Genomic DNA, 15,178 nt, shown 5'->3' on the forward strand with positions numbered 1-15,178 from the left:
GAGACATTGGTTTAGCAAATAGAGATTTGCTTTGAGAAATAAGGGTTATTTTCCTATTTTAGTTTAGGATGCTTGTGATTAGTTAATCCATTCAAAGGAGATGCACTTTTTGGTTTTAATCATTGTTTGGGTCAAACATATACGATGGATTACTGTGCTTATAGATTATTCGTAAATTCTGTTCCTTGACCTTTGTGTGCTTGTTGTTCGGCATGTACATAATTTGCAGTTTTATGGAGGGCATATATGTTTGTCATACTTTACTGCCTGCTGTAACATGGATTGTCCTTATTCAATTCATTTTTCTTTCTTCAAATAGAGAGTACAAATTAGCGATGGTGTAGCCTTGGATCAGTTTGCACACCCCCCGGTCTTATAGTCTTTTACGTGCAACCTTTTACTCTTGCTGTATCATGGTTACTCTAGCTAGTTATAAGAGAGAAATCCTTACACGAATTTTATTATGTGTTCTGTAAATAGATTGAGTTTTGATGTACAGGTCTAGCCATGGGTCTCTTGTTTATTTTATTCTGTTACTCTACTAAACTGCCACACCACACACATATCAATGTTCTGGTGAAACAACACAGGATGAATATGTGGCATTAATGGTTTTAGCAATAATGAGTTAAATTTCTGAAATAGTACTGGTGGGAGAATATTTATCTTTCTTTTTTTATTTAAGGATTGAACTTGTACTTTCTATATATTGCCACTCGTGGGCAGTCTGAAACATTGGAGTAGCTTTTTACTTGTCGTTGATCTCTATTGCCAGCCTGATAAGCACGTGGTGAATCTCTTTGTAATATCAAGTGTATATTTCTTATGTGTTACAAACAGGCCGTTGGATTTGGGTCAATGCTGATGCTCCTACTTAATAAGCAGAAGAAGATGAACATGTTACAAACTTCATTCTAGCTCTCTCTTTCTCTTTTTTTTGAACATCATTCTAGCTCTCCTTAATCCCATATCTATCCGATGATGTCTCTCTATATACGTATATATCTCTACTATTAAATCTCTACTATTAAAGGAGAATCGAACGTCGTGATGGTTCAACCAGTTTCCTCCCCCTTCGTCTCACCCCTCGCTCCCGCACGATTGAAAATTTCACGCACAAAAAACCAAAAAAAAAGCGAGTACAAATCGGAAACCACCATCCACGCACGCAGTCAACCTCCACCCACGAGTCCACGACTCCCCCCACATCCTACGACCCGCCGCCGTCTTGACTACCCGTCGTCACCCGCGGCTGTCTTCCTGGACGAAGTATGGTTGGCCGCCATCGCCGTCTTCCTGGTTGACGGCGAGCTCCCTTGTCCTCGCCGTCCGCGCCCATCCCTGCCTGCTGCCTCCCTATTCTCCATGGGAGGTCGACTTCTTCCCCTTCTCTCTTGCCGGTCGGCGTCCTGGTGCAGCGGTGCCCCAGCGGCGCACGGGCTCAATGCCTCACTCACGCTGCCACCCCGGTGACAGCGCCCGGGCCAGCCTCTCCGGGCACCATATTTCTGGCGCTACCAGCAGCCCAAGGCTTCCACGGCGAGCTGTAGGCGGAGAAGTGCACGCCCCCATTCCACTCAATTGAACTCCGCATCGCATCGCCGATTGAGGGGTCGACCTAGAAGATGTGGCAATGTCCTGGACGACGCCGCCGCCAACGACGAGGACGCTACTGCTTTCAGTACACCAGGCTCCAGGGTCCTCCCATCACTGATGGCTGCCCTCGGTGATGTACTGCGCCTCCCTGACCTCTGCTTCTTCATAGGACGGGAGATGAGCAGGGTGTTCTCAAGCGGCAGCTCCAGGTCTTCGGCGGCGCCATGATCAACAAGGTGGTTTTCATACTTAGCTGTCTGTATGATTCTGTATTCATGCCATCTGCACCAATATTTCCTTCCTATAGCACTGAGCACCATATGTTCCTTATGTATGAGGAGTTGCAACGGGCATCGGAAGTGTATAGGAAGGAATACATGATCGTCAATGACATATTATTCTTCAATAGCACATGTTTCTGTAGAGAGGGTCTGTACAGCCTTCTTCAATCTGGATCAAAGTATTGAGGTAACTTTATTGTCATTCAGGTTCACCGGGCTAGCTAGGTTGAACAGCTCACAGAACGATGTGCTGATTTTAGTCCTAAAGCCAGGAACTGAAGATGGATTGGTCGCCAGTCTGAATTTTATCTATCTTGCTTCATATGTTTTTGGCTCCATGACCTGTATGGTTCCACCAAGGTAACTGACCATTCTGCTAGCTGCTGCGATCTGACCGTCAGTTCAGTTGTTGCCACTAACCACTACCCACCATGTTGATTGCCTGCAGATAGATGTCAAGGTGAGGGTCATTTCCGGCGTGGTGACCACCGAGTCGTGGCGAACACATGCAACGTTGGTCATACAACAGGTAATGTCACAACAGCTCAATTTCTTCAGAATTGTCATATGTAGTCATATACTCTATACTCATGTGCTACTATTTCTAGAGGTAGCCCCCTAATCAAATAAGTAAATATTTGGTGTCTAATTCATCATAAAATATTTGTGCTTGGCGGAATAAATTTCACACATGACTTGATTTTGTTAGTCGAATGGTTTATATGAGCAGGAGATAATCTTCTTAAACTGGACACTTAGAATAGTTCGTTACTTGTTTGCTTAGTTGTGTTATCTATCCCATCTCTTGTGCATGGAACATAACCTCAAAATCTGCACATAATATTCCAAGGTCTCCATCACGATATGTCATGTAAATCTCAAAAAGTGAGTTGATTAATTTCCATGTGATGTGTAAGTTATTAGTGGCCATTTTTTTAACCATCCAGTTTGAGTTCACTTCTGGCAGGTAGACTTGTAGAATATGACACTTTCAAGATTTTTTCGATTATGTGATGTAGCAACGTCAGATGTGGTAGAAAATGCATTCATGGTTCGTGCGAAAAAGGGCAAAAGCTTTGCCTCTGCTTATACTAACCATTAGTTTAGGATAGTATACACAGATCTATGTTGCATTAGGTTTTTAAAACTCTTTACGGCAGCTGGTTTGTGCATAATTTACAGAGATAGTTTTCCTAATTGACTTACATGCTGTTTGTTCTAAAAAAATAAAAAATATATGCATGTGAATGGTGGGTATGCCTGAATGTTTTCCCGCTAAAGGAAAAAGATACAGCTGAAACTTATGGAACCTTTATCCAACTCCTAGGTTTTTGCCAGTGGCTGAGGTAGGAAATATACAAATCACAAGCAACCATATTGTACGTCTTGATTAGGCCATCAAGAGAGCAAATTTCCGCAAATTCCAGTTCTCAAAAAAGTTGCTCACTTTCAGAAGTATTAGCTATTGGATAATGTTATGTGTCTCTGCGGAAGTCTTTATTTATTTTGGTCTGTGCATATGTGACAGGTCTAAACTCGAGGGGGGTGATTGATATTGTCATGCGTGTGAAGGTGTGCTTAACAAATGCTCTTCTGCTTGGGAACATAGAACTGCAGGATTTGCTTCCAATGGTTATGCCTTAGATCATGAAAACGAAAGTGACACCCAGGTAATGGAAGTCTTTTTTTCTTCTAAATTTGATAAATTATCAGTTATGTATGTGCTATTGCAGTGTGCCTTGAACATTGTGTTGTACAAAAGATTGGGATGATTTTCAGAAGATGCAATGATATATATGTGTCTAGGATTAGAAATAGATAGTGGATTGGTAGACACGATTATCCTTGATCTTTTAATCATCATCCTAAGTTAAGGAAACAAATGCATGTATCCTCTCTTTTTGCTCTATGTCCATGTTTTATTGAAGATTGATAGAAATAAACAATATTCTTGATCATGATGTATGAAAAAAGCTCCTCACGTCTCATGTGAATGTGATTGACTTGTCTATTAAGACGAATAGCAAGATAATAAGGTCATGCTTGCACGCTGCCGAAAACACTCCCTGGCGTCTATGTGTGGCTACAACAAAAACAATATTTGTGTTCTCTATTTTTTTGGTGAAGTAGAGCAGGGCCAGGCAACGACGAGAAAGAGAGGGAGAGGGAGAGGGAGGTGAAGATTTCCAATGTGGGGTGGAGCCAAGTAGAAAGCAAAACCATGTATAGACGGAAAAAAAGCATGCCTTATTATGTGTGGTATATTTGAGTTGAAGTTGAACTGGATATCATTTCTTTTGCATAAGAGTGTGAAGCAAACTAGGAAATGAGGGCCTATTCGGATTGGTTTCTATCCTTCACATTTCAAGAGACAAACATATATTACTTAAGACTTGATGAAAAGAAACATCACAATAGCTAAACATCAGTCGCCTGAATGGTCAGTCGATTTTTGCTAGAAGGAAGGAGGCACCGGAGGGAAGGAAGAAACAGCCGTAGCGGGGGGCTAGCCGGAGAAGCTTCCCCATGATCTATCTTAGGGTGGGGGTGGGGGCGGTGGTGCAAGTTCGCCGGAGAAAAAAACGGTGAGGCCCGGGGCTAAGGGATGGTTGGGGAAGGCGGCAAGACCGGCGGTGTGGGAGGTTGAGGGGAGGGCGGTGTGGCGAGGCGGCCACGAGAGCGCCGCAAGCCATGGGCGGCGGCAGCAGGCGGCCTGGCTGGTGGTAGTAGTCGGCGGGAGGAAGAAGAAGAAGACGGACGCTGCAGCGATGTGATCTGTAAAACGTTTGGAGGAAGAAGACATAATTTGGGCCGTTCGTTTTTTATCTAACGCTTGTAACTGATCGAAGCCAAATTGACTAGCCCAAATCAAAATTCCTGTCGATTGACTCTTAGCCATTCCCAAATGATGTCTTTTCCTATAGTATTTGAGATACATGACATCTTATTTCCTATAATTTTACTATATTCCTAAAATAATCATATCCTATATGAGTCAAAGGGGCTTTATTTTTCCGTGGCAACGCACGGGCAGCAAACTAGTGTGTATATATACACATCTAGAACTAATATTCATCTAGATACATTCCCTTTTATTCATTTTGATGACAAGTATTTCCGGACGGAGGGAGTACGACCTAAAAAGATGAATTGTTTGTTTTTGTCCCCCGCAAAAAAAAAAAGAGTTTCAACCCGATCTGTTTCTATCTGTACCTTATTACTTGTCTCGGAAATGGATGTATCTAGAACAAGTTAATACAAAGTTGGGAGTACCTTATTACCTCCTATAATATCCCGATCTGTTTCTATCTGTACTGGGGTTATATACAGTACTTCCTCCGTTCGGAATTACTTGTCTCGGAAATGGATGTATCTAGAACTAAGATACATCTAGATACATCCATTTCGGCGACAAGTAATTCCGATCGGCTGTTTCCCATTCACGATCGCTCCGTGTGATCCAGCGTGAAAAGCTTTCGATGAACCAATGCACAATCGCTCATGTGCTCCATCTCCATGGTTACCTCGCGGCCATTGCACGGGACCTCGCCCTCGGCCATCAAGATCCGATATCCTTGTCACCCATCCGCCTGTCTGCCCGTTGGCTGCGATCTGTCCCCCATTGGCCGATAGGATAGGCACCAGGCGAGCATCAATCACGGCAGGTCGAGGCGGACTGGAGCACGGTGAGCCCTGACCAGTGACGCCGCGGTGTTGCAGTAGAAGAAGAAGGTGCACCGGGCTGACGATGAACATGCTTCTGTGTAGGTTGAGCTGGGCGACGACCAGCACCACCAGCAGGGCACTGGTGCAACATCTACACCACATATATACGAGTATATGCTACATCCACACCACATATATACGAGTATATACTACATCCACACCACGTACGAGTATCTGTGGGAGTAGAAGAATACTATGCTCTGAAGCATGTCATAGCACACGGGGTTTGCATGAAACTGAGGGAAGCCCTGGCCGGTCAACCGGCGTAGAGCAGCGCCCAGAAACAATTCTTTTGGGAATAAATTATTTGTCGTTGCAAGCAAATTTTCATCATAATAGGTGCACTGCATGATTCGATGTTGGTTTCATTTCAATTCATTTTGATTACTATTTACATTTACCATGATTACTAATTACCAAAAAAATCATATATGAGATCAAAGGAAAGAAAAAAGGAAATATCTATGGAAATGTTAACGCCCACACATGTGGGCATTAGCCAACTCACCCACACGTCTCCATCACCGTTCAGTAACTTCTGCATGAATCTTGGCATAAATTAGCTGATTTTGTATGCCACGCAGGACAACTGCGTGTGTGGTGTGTGAGAGAGGTCGCCCACACATCCGTTTTACCACACGGAGGGGCCGTGTGTGGGCGTTCAGCAGTTCGCGCCACACGCCACTTTGCACGCACACACAAGGGCTAGTGTGTTGCCATCTCGCCCACACGCCCGTCTCCTCTCCCACACCCAAGCTGCTAGTTGCCATATGCTTTCGCAGCGCACATGGCAACTGCCCCTAGTGTGCTTTATAAGCAGGTGGCAACTCTTTTTTTTTACCGAGTTGCCATGTGTTTTTGCAGGGTACACGGCAACTGCCTAGTGTGCACGTAAGCAGATGGCAACTCTTTTTTATCGAGTTGCCATGTGTTTTTGCATGGTACATGGTAACTGCCCCAACGTGCACGTACATGGCAACTGCCCTAACGTGCACGTAAGCAGATGGCAACTCTTCCTTTTTACATGGCAACTGCCCTAGCATGCTTGTGAGCACATGGCAACTCTCTCAACTGCCTAGTGTTAGTATGTGGCAACTCCTAAAGTTATGAAATCATGGCAACTACATTAGATCAGACCATACATGGCAACTGCAGTTGTCCGACATGGCAACCGTAGTTCAGCGACATGGCAACTGCAGTTAAACGAACATGGACGAGGGTTTGGATCATGGCAACTGCGGGCGCACGATGGGCGTCACACGTGGCGTGCGGGACCAGGAGGGTACGAGGCCTGACATACGGGCGTGTGGGCGTTATCAACTTCGCCCACACACACGCGTGTAAGAGGGTTCGGGAGGGAAAAAAAGAGGTATGTGGGCATTAGTTGTTTTGCCCACACATAGGTGTGTGGGCTGGTTGCTGTCCATGCCACACGAGGTGTGTGGCACAACTACCCGATACACCACACGTGTGGCAGTTATCGGGACCCAATATTTATTACCATCCAATAAATTTAGTAAAGAGCAAAATACATTACCATTCAATAGATTTAGTAGTTGCAAACCCTATAATTCAGCATCAAAGGACGAGTCCCGTTACTAATGATGCCATCTAAGAACAAGCCATATGCATAATCCAACAAAGAATGTTAGGTATACATTATTTTGACAGGGCAAACTAGGAATATGAGCGTGAGCCATGCATCAACCTGCACCCTCAAATATTTGATCAAGCAGCGCAAGCTGGCTGTCTACACTCAAAATCAGGCCGGCCGTTCCCGACCATGGACTGCTCAGAAATCCCCTTCCCTACTTGCACATCCAATTGTTTTGTAAAAATCATGGGTATTCACATGAAGACCCAAGAGTATCCCCAGCGCCGCCCTTGTTTTTAAGTTTGATCAAATTTGTAGAATAATACTATATCAAAATCCATAATATCAAATTGGTATTTTAAATTCAACATGAAGTGAATTTCCATACTTCTTTGTTTAATATTGTAGATGTCGATATTTTTGCTCTGAACTTGGTGAAAGTTTAAAAAAATGAGTTTCCACAGAATTAATACCCCTTATACTTCTTTTGTTGGAACGTAAGGCCCGGGGCAGCAGCAAAAATGTGCTGACGTCCTTGCTGAACTTATCGCAATTAGGTCGCACGCGTGTTTTCCTCAAGAAACTAAATTATCGTCTCACGATAACCAGAAACTTACCTCGTTTATCCCTAGACAACTCGACTTAGTTCATCACAAAGATGCCACGGGCACCGCTGGAGGTATCCTCTCGGCGGTCTCCTCAGCCCATTTTCCCATCTCCAATGCCGCACAGACTAGATTCACTCTCTCCTTAACTGTCTCATCGCTAGTCTCCCCATTACAAGTTCTATCTCCAACGTTTATGCACCTACGAATCTCTCCCTCAAACCCTCCTTTCTTGCTGAATTGGCCGCTATTTGACCTCCCCCAAACACGCCCTGGATTATTCTAGGTGATTTCAACCTCATGAGGCACGCTCATGATAAAACTAACGACACTTTTCGGCAACATGAAGCGCACTTGTTTAATGGGAAAAGTATATTTTTCGTCTCTCAATTTTTGACGAAGTCTAAATTTGGTCCCTCAACTCCAAAATCGGACAACTTGCACTCTTAACTTCTGAAACCGGACAAGATTCATCCCTGGTCACATCGTGACCGGTATTGGTGATGTCCCACCCCGATTTTGACCGTGCTGACTGAAATTCCCGTACAATTCCAAGTCTGCGTAATGTTTTCAAATTTTTGTACTTTTTTCAAAAACATGAACTTTTTAAAAATTTGTGTACTTTTTTCAAATCCGCGTACATGGATTTGGATTTTTTTCGCAAAAATATATGGATTTGAAAAATTATGTCAACTTGAAACAAGTACGTGAATTTCAAACAAAGTTCATGGATTATAAAAGGAACACCGATTTGAAAACAATACGCAGACTTTGAAAAGTATGCGGATTTGAAGTAAGTAAGCGAAATTCAAAAACAGTTCATTGCTTTGAAAAAATAATTGGAGTTCATAAGATTATACAATGTTGGAAAACATACGCGGATTTGAAAAAAGTACACAAATGTTAAAAAATTCACGAATTTGAAAAAAAAATACGCAAATTTCAAATATAGTTCACTGCTTTGAAAAAAAAGTATGTTTATTTTTTAAAACAAATATGTGACCTTGAAAAAACTACACAGATTTGAAAAGTGTATGTGAATTTCAAAAAGTTCACAGATATAAAAAGATTACGTGAATTTGAGTGAGCACGGGTCAAAACCGGGGTGAATCGGCACCAAAACCGGTCAAAACCAAGACCAGGGACGAACCTTGTCCGGTTCCAATAGTTAGGGGGTGCAAGTTGTCCGGTTTTGAAGTTGAGATACCAAATCTAGACTCCACCAAAAGTTGAGGGACGAAAAGTATACTTTTTTCTTGTTTAATCAATGCATCAATAGCCTTGCCCTCATTGAGTTCCCCCTGGTGGATAGAGCTTTTACTTGGTCCAATAAGCGAGATAAACCAACTTTGGAAAAACTGGACCTCATTTCTTCTCCGACTCCTCCTTATCCAGCCTAACTCGTTTTGTTTCCGCCATGTCCCCCTACTTATCTCCATTAACACCTCTTTCCCTCGTCCCGCGCTTTTTGGTTTTGAACTTGGCTGGGCCGAAAACCCAACTTGCCGGAATGTGGTTCACGGCTCCTGGAACACAGCCCAACAACTCTCAAACGCCCTTCTCTCGCTAGTCAGTGCGCTCAAAAAATCTTGGTTCGCGAGAGCAACTAGTTAATGAGCGCTTCTTCAGGAGCCTCGCAACGATCAGCATCACTTGGCGCGTTCTCAGCCATTTCGCCACGTGTCGCGCTCTGGGCGCTCCCTCCGGATTTTATTTTCTTATTTTTGCGCACACGTTTTTCGCATTTTTAGCGGGGTTTTTTTTTGATTTTTTTGATGCTTTGGTTTTTCACCGGTCTTCCTTAGCTTTTCAAGCAAAAAAATCAAAAAAAAAATGTGCAAAAAAAACGCGTTTTTTCTTCCCCGAGAGTCACGATTTTTTTTCCGCGAGAGGCACGGTTTTGCTTTCGCGAGAGCCACGGCTGAGCCTTTCAGAAACGGAAAAAAATACGTTTTTTGTTTTGAGAGTCATGGTTTTGCTTCCGCGAGAGCCACAGTTGTGCTTTTGCGAGAGTCACGACCGTGCCTCTCGGAAACGAAAAAAAATGTGTTTTTTGTATTCTTTCTTTCGCGAGAGTCATGGTTTTGCTTCCGTGAGAGGCACGGTTGTTCTTTTGCAAGAGTCACGGTCGTGCATCTCGGAAACGGAAAAAACGCGTTTTCTATTTATTTTTTCTTTCGCGAGAGTCACGGTTTTGCTTCCGCGAGAGGCACGGTTGTGCTTTCGCGAGAGTCACGACCGTGCCTCCTAGGAAACGAAAAAAAACACGTTTTCTTTTTTTTCCGCAAGAGTCACGGTTTTGCTTCTGCGAGATGCACGATTGTGATTTCGTGAAAGGCACGGGCGTGCCTCTTTCGACAAGGAAAAACCTGTGCTCCCGGTTCGATTTTTCGTCCAGTTTTTTTTCGTGAAAAAAAGTTCATCAACACCTATCAACATGGGATCTAGTTTTGAAGATCTGGACGTGAGGACTTGGTTAAAGCAGTTCGAGATTTGGACGCATGGTTTAAGAGATAAAACATTTTGAATAAACGGATCTGCGAAAAAAAAAGAAAACTCCTATTTTGCGACAAGTGGCGCAGCCACTTGTCGCAACCTGGGAAGGTAGGAATGATCTTTGCAACGAGTACTCCTCAACTAGTGATTTCGTTGGTTTCCTCTCCGAAACTGGCAAACATCTATCCTTCCGATCTCAACCCAGGAAACAAACTGCAAAGTTGTGATAACCCTGCTTGATGCAATTGAAGAGATCTCTTTTCTCTCCCAATCTGAACTTGCGCTGTGCAAAGTAATTATTAAGGTTCTCCATAGGATCATCCACCAAAAAATGATCTACTGGCGTCTTCGGGCCAAAATTAAATTGGCAATTGATGGTGACGAGAACTCTAATATTTCCACGCCCTCTGCTTCTCATAGGCATCATCATAACAAGATATCCATGATACTACTCCCTCCGTTCGGAATTAATTGTCACAAAAATGGATGTATCTACAACTAAAATACATCTAGATACATTTTTTTAGACGAGTAATTCCGAACGGAGAGAGTACATGACAACCTAGAGTTCACTTCCCACGAATGAAAAATGCAAATTCTCTCATCCTTTTTCAACTCCCTTCTCGGGGTCTCCTCCACACCCACATGGAACTTCTCGCTCCAAAACCTTTACCCCTCTCTTACACTGCAGCTTCTACACCTTGACTCCCCATTCTCGGGTCAGCAAATTTAGGACGCTTTTCCAGACACGAACCAATTAGCTAGTTCTGGACCTGACAGGTGTGGTCAGGGGCTTTACCGAAAATTTTGGCCCATAATTAGGGCATGTACAATGGTTCTATCTTAGCAATGCCACATAGGATAAATGATGAGGTGGGGGAGAGAGAAATCATAAGAAAAAGTTTGTCTTCTCTTATTTAAAAGAAGACAAGAGATGATCTCTTAGCATAATATGTCTCACCATGTTTTTCGGAATAGCTAGTTATTGAAGATAAGGCTAAGAGATGACTCATTGTATACACCCTTTTTTTGTCATCTCTAAATTACATGCAAGATTTAAGATAAGACTACCTTATCAACCATTGTACATGCCCTTAAGAAAAAGGTCTCTGACCTCTTCCATAGCTTCCACAACCTATGCACAGACATCTCTTTTCTTAACCGAGCATTCATTATCCTTCTCCCCAAAGGGGCCGCTCCCCCCTCTCTCGACGCTTTCCGCCCCATCTTTCTGCAAAACTGCCCGGCCAAAGCCCTCACTAAGCTTCTTACAAACCATCTCAAACCTGTAATCCCTCTGCTTATCCATCCCGATCAGACTGGCTTCCTGTCCAGGAGGACAATCTCAGAAAACTTCCTATATGCCGCAGATGTCCTACATGTTCTGCGCCAGGATGAAGGCGCCCACACTCGTGATTAAACTAGACTTCTCAAAAGCTTTGGATTCTGTCTGCTGGCCCTCTCTTCTCGCCATCCTCCGAGCCAGGGTCTTCTCAGACAAGTGGCTTGCTTGGATTGAAACACTCCTTCACACAGGTAAAACTGCAGTACTCCTCAACAGCTTGCTAGGCCCGTGGATCCAATGCAAAGGGTCTACGACAAGGGGACCCTCTCTCACCTTTTCTTTTCATCCTCGTTGTAGACGTTCTCCAATGAATGATTATTAATGCCCGTGAGCACAATCTCATTGCACACCCCGTCTCCCCCTCGATGCACTGCCCAGTCCTTGAATATGCTAACGATACTCTGATTATCATCAAAGCAGATCCAAATGTCGCGTCTCATCTCAAACATATCCTAGATGACTTCTCACTAGCGACACGTCTCTCGATTAATTTTGCTAAAACTACGGTAGTTCCTATTAATGTGGATCCTGAGGCTGCCACTGCGATGGCATCCTCCTTGGGAGCTGTTATTGCCGCTTTCCCTCAAAAATACTCGGGCCTCACCCTCTCCCCTCATAAACTTCCCCCCTTAGCTTTCCAATCGATCATTGATCGGTGTGACGTTTACTTAGCAGGTTGGGCGTTAATCTTCCTGATGATAGTGTCATTGACAGAGTTCTTCAATCACTACCACCAAGCTACAAAAGCTTCGTGATGAACTATAATATGCAATGGATGGATAAGACAATTCCCGAGCTCTTCGCAATGCTAAAGGCTGTGGAGGTAGAAATCAAGAAAGAGCATCAAGTGTTGATGGTTAACAAGACCACTAGTTTCAAGAAAAAGGGCAAAGAGAAGAAAGGGAACTTCAAGAAGAACGACAAGCAAGTTGCTGCTCAAGTGAAGAAGCCCAAGTCTGGACCTAAGCCTGACACTGAGTGCTTCTACTACAAAGGGACTGGTCACTGGAAGCAAAACTGCCCCAAGTATTTGGCGGATAAGAAGAATGGCAAAGTGAAAGGTATATTTGATATACATGTTATTGATGTGTACTTTACTAATGCTCGTAGTAGCGCCTGGGTATTTGATACTGGTTCTATTGCTCATATTTGCAACTCGAAACAAGGGCTACGGCTTAAACGAAGATTGGCTAAGGACGAGGTGACGATGCGCGTGGGAAATGGTTCCAAAGTCGATGTGATTGTCGTCGGCACGCTACCTCTACATCTACCACCGGGATTAGTTTTACACCTGAATAATTGTTATTTGGTGCCAGCGTTAAGCATGAACATTATATCTGGATCTTGTTTGATGCGAGACGGTTATTCATTTAAATCGGAGAATAATGATTGTTCTATTTATATGAGTAATATCTTTTATGGTCATGCATCCTTGATGGGTGGTCTATTTTTGCTAAATCTCAATTGTAGTGATACACATATTCATAATATTGAAGCCAAAAGATGCAAGGTTAATAATGATAGTGCAACTTATTTGTGGCACTGCCATTTTGGTCATATTGGTGTAAAGCGCATGAAGACACTCCATACTGATGGGCTTTTGGAATCACTTGATTATGAATCACTTGGTGCTTGTGAACCATGCCTCATGAGCAAGATGACTAAAACTCTGTTTTCCGGAACAATGGAGCCAGCAACACTTATTGGAAATAATACATACTGATGTATGTGGTCCGATGAATGTTGAGGCTCGCGGCAAGTATCGTTATTTTCTGACCTTCACGGATGATTTGAGCAGATATGGGTATATCTACTTGATGAAACATAAGTCTGAAACATTTGAAAAGTTCAACGAATTTCAGTGTGAAGTGGAAAATCATTGTAACAAGAAAATAAAATTTCTATGATCTGATCATGGAGGTGAATATTTGAGTTACGAGTTTGGTCTTCATTTGAAGCAATGGGAATAGTTTCGCAACTCACGCCACCTGGAACACCACAACATAATGGTGTGTCCGAGCATCGTAACCGCACTTTATTAGATATGATGCCATCTATGATGCCTCTTACTAATTTACCGCTATCGTTTTGGGGTTATGCTTTAGAGACGGCTGCATTCACGTTAAATACGGCACCATCTAAATCCGTTGAGGCGACACCAAGTTGTCGTTTCTTAAAGTTTAGGGCTGCGATGCTTATGTGAAAAAGCTTCAACCTGATAAGCTCGAACCCAAATCGGAGAAATGTGTCTTCATAGGATACCCAAAGGAGACTGTTGGGTACACCTTCTATCACAGATCCGAAGGCAAGACATTCGTTTCTAGGAATGGATCATTTCTAGAGAAGGAGTTTCTCTCGAAAAAAGTGAGTGGGAGGAAAGTAGAACTTGATGAGATAACTGTACCAACTCCCGAATTGGAAAGTAGTTCATCACAGAAATCAGTTCCAGTGATTTCTACACCAATTAGTGAGGAAGTTAATGATGATGATCATGAAACTTCAGATCAAGTTACTACCGAACCTCGTAGGTCAACCAGAGTACGTTTCGCACCAGAGTGGTACAGTGATCCTATTCTGGACGTCATGTTACTAGACCATGACGAACCTACGAACTATGAGGAAGCGATGATGAGCCCAGATTCCGTGAAATGGCTTGAGGCCATGAAATCTGAGATGGGACCCATGTATGACAACAAAGTGTGGACTTTGGTTGACTTGCCCGATGATCGGCAAGCCATAGAGAATAAATGGATCTTCAAGAACAAAACTGACGCTGACGGTAATGTTACTGTCTACAAAGCTCGACTTGTTGCGAAAGGTTTCCGACAAGTTCAAGGAGTTGACTACGATGAGACCTTCTCACTGATACGTCTCCAACGTATCTATAATTTTTTATTATTCCATGCTATTATATTACCTATTTTGGATGTTTTGCGCTTTACTTTACACTTTTATATCATTTTTGGGACTAACCTACTTACTCGTCACAGAAATTGATGTATCTAGACTAAAATACATTTAGATACATCAATACCCGCGACAAGTAATTCGGAACAGAGGGAGTAGATGCTTACACAAATTATTTTCTTACTGATGATGTTGACCTTCCTCCTTTTGGGGTCTATCTATATGTGTGTGCGAGTATATAAGCTTTTGCAGGTCACCAGTTCATCACACCCAATGTGATCTAACACCACGAATGAAAAGTTATGTGTTGCTTCTGTGAATTCCGTCCATGCTACTAATGACCTATCGTAGGGGTCATGGCCTATCGTTGCGTCGTAGTTCTTGCCTCTGGGTTTGTTTCGAGCGGATACTTGAGCAGCTAGCCTCCCATTGTACATCTTTTCTGAAACACTTAGACAGGAAGACACTAGAAAGTTTCATTTGTTTTTTTTTTGGAAATATCTTGCTAATAGTTTTGTGATTTTGTTTCATACAGCTGCCGTGAAGAGATTTCATATCAAAATTGTTGTCCATCAATGAATTCTCTAAGTTAAAAGTTTATGTTAGCAAGTAATTATATGTAAAAGAC

Source organism: Triticum aestivum, chromosome 3B, assembly GCF_018294505.1.
Source record: "Triticum aestivum cultivar Chinese Spring chromosome 3B, IWGSC CS RefSeq v2.1, whole genome shotgun sequence".
Classification (NCBI taxonomy): Eukaryota; Viridiplantae; Streptophyta; class Magnoliopsida; order Poales; family Poaceae; genus Triticum; species Triticum aestivum.